We start from the raw sequence: 2,891 nt of genomic DNA on the forward strand, positions 1-2,891 counted from the left end.
TTTTCTGTGATTTCAGGTAATTCTGACTGAAATTGAGGGATTTGAGCAAACTCTGAAAAAGGCTGACAAAAGACTGCTGATGCTGTTGGATTCTGACCTCCCTGCACTCGAAATGGATTTTCTGGAGCTACAGAACTCCAATTGGCGCACTCTCAATGGCGTTGGAAAGTAGACATCCAGGGCTTTCCAGCAATATATAATAGTTTATGCTTTATTCGAAGAATGACGACGTAACTTGGCGTTAAACGCCAAGTTCATGCTGCTGTCTGGAGTTAAACGCCAGAAAAACGTCATGATCCGGAGTTGAACGCCCAAAACACGTCATAACTCAAAGTTCAACGCCAAGAAATGCCTCAGCTCGTGATTGATCAAGCTCAGCCCAAGCACACACCAAGTGGGCCCCGGAAGTGGATTATGCATCAATTACTTACTCATGTAAACCCTAGTAGCTAGTCTAGTATATATAGGACATTTATCTATTGTATTAGACATCTTTGGTCTCAGTTTTGTTTTATTCTTCATCTTAGGAGATCATTGATCACGGTTTAGGGGGCTGGCCATTCGGCCATGCCTGAACCTCTTTCACTTATATTTTCAACGGTGGATTTCTGCACACCATAGATTAAGGGTGTGGAGCTCTGCTGTACCTCAAGTATTAATGAAATTCTATCTTCTTTTATTCATTCCTCTTTTATTCTTATTCCAAGATATTCATTCGTACCCAAGAACATGATGAATGTGATGAGTTAGATAACCCTCATTATCATTCTCACTTATGAACGTGCGTGATTGACAACCACTTCCGTTCTACATGCAAAGAAGCTTGAATGTGTATCTCTTAGATTCCCCAACAGAATCTTCGTGGTATAAGCTAGATGGATGGCGGCATTTATGAGGATCCGGAAAGTCCAACCTTGTCTGTGGTGTTCCGAGTAGGATCCTGGGAATCCGGAAAGTCTACCTTGTCTGTGGTGTCCGAGTAGGATTCCGGTAATGAATGACTGTGACGTGCTTCAAACTTGTAACCTGCTGGCGTAGTGACAACGCAAAAGAATCAATGGATTCTATTCCAGTAGGGGGGGAACCAACCAGTGATTGGCCGTACTGTGACAGAGTGCGTGAGCATTAGCTTTCACTGCGAGGATGGGATGTAGCCATCAACCTGGGTGATGCCTCCAGACTGGTTAGCTGTGCGAGTGACAGCCGCATAGGATATTTCCCCGAGAGGATCGAAAGTAGCCACAGTTGATGTGAACCCCTATACAAAGCTTGCCATGGAAGGAGTAAGAAGGATTGGGTAGAAGGAATAGGAGAGCAGGCGTCCGAGAGCTCTACAGCATCTCCATTCCGCTTACTGAAATTCCTACCAATGAATCTACATAGTATCTCTATCCTTTTTATTATTTATTTTCTATTTTATGGAATCTAATTAAATATCATTTAAATCCGCCTAACTGAGATTTGCAGGTGACCATAGCTTGCTTCATACCAACAATCTCTGTGGATTCGACCCTTACTCACGTAAGGTTATTACTTGGACGACCCAGTACACTTGCTGGTTAGTTGAACGGAGTTGTGAAGAAAATAAACAGTGCCATAAGAGTATACATCCTTTATAAACAAATAACAAGTGATCACAATTTCGTCCACCAAAAGCCATTGATATAATCAATATGGCCGAATGCACAAGGGAGGAGGAGGACGAAAATCCTAGTGAGGAAGACCTCCTGGGACGTCCCTCAAGCAAGAAGGAGTTTCCTATTAAGGATCCAAAGGAATCTGAGGCTCATATAGAGACCATAGAGATTCCATTAAACCTTCTTCTGCCATTCATGAGCTCTGAAGACTATTCTTCCTCTGAAGAGGATGAAGATGTGACTGGAGAGCAAGTTGCTCAATATTTAGGAGCTATCATGAAGCTGAATGCCAAGTTGTTTGGTAATGAGACTTGGGAAAGTGAACCTCCTTTGCTCATTAATGAACTGGATACCTGGATTCAGCAAATTTTACCTCAAAAAAGACAAGATCCTGGCAAGTTCTTAATACCTTGTACCATAGGCACCATGACCTTTGAAAAAGCTCTATGTGATCTGGGGTCCGGGATAAATCTTATGCCACTCTCTGTAATGGAGAAGCTGGGATCATTGAGGTACAACCTGCCTTGTTCTCATTACAATTGGCAGACAAGTCATTGAGACAAGCTTATGGAATAGTAGAGGACGTGTTAGTAAAGGTTGAAGGCCTTTACATCCCTGCTGATTTCATAATCTTAGACACTAGGAAGGAAGAGGATGAATGCATCATCCTTGGAAGACCTTTCCTAGCCACAGCAGAAGCTGTGATAGATGTCAACAGAGGTGAATTAGTCCTTCATTGAATGGGGACTACCTTGTGTTTAAGGCACATGCCATCTCTCGTGACAAAAGAGAGTAAGCATGAAGAGCTTCTCTCAGTTCAGAGTCAAGAAGAGCCCCCACAGTCAAACTCTAAGTTTGGTGTTGGAAGGCCACAACCAAACTCTAAGTTTGGTGTTAAGACCCCATATCCAAACTCTAAGTTTGGTGTTGGGACTATACAACATTGACCTGATCACCTTTTTGGCTCCATGAGAGCCACTGTCAAGCTATTGACATTAAAGAAGCGCTTGTTGGGAGGCAACCCAATTTATTTATCTCATTTTTATTTTATTTATTTTATTGTTATTTTGGTTTTATTAGGTACATGATCATGTGGAATCACGAAAAAATATAAAATTAAAACGAATCAAAATAGCAGAAGAAAAATCACACCCTGGAGGAAGCACAGACTGGCGTTCAACGCCAGTAAGGAGCATCTGGCTGGCGTTCAACGCCAGAACAGAGCATGAATCTGGCGCTGAACGCCAGAAACAA

Source organism: Arachis stenosperma, chromosome 4, assembly GCF_014773155.1.
Source record: "Arachis stenosperma cultivar V10309 chromosome 4, arast.V10309.gnm1.PFL2, whole genome shotgun sequence".
In the NCBI taxonomy this organism is placed as follows: Eukaryota; Viridiplantae; Streptophyta; class Magnoliopsida; order Fabales; family Fabaceae; genus Arachis; species Arachis stenosperma.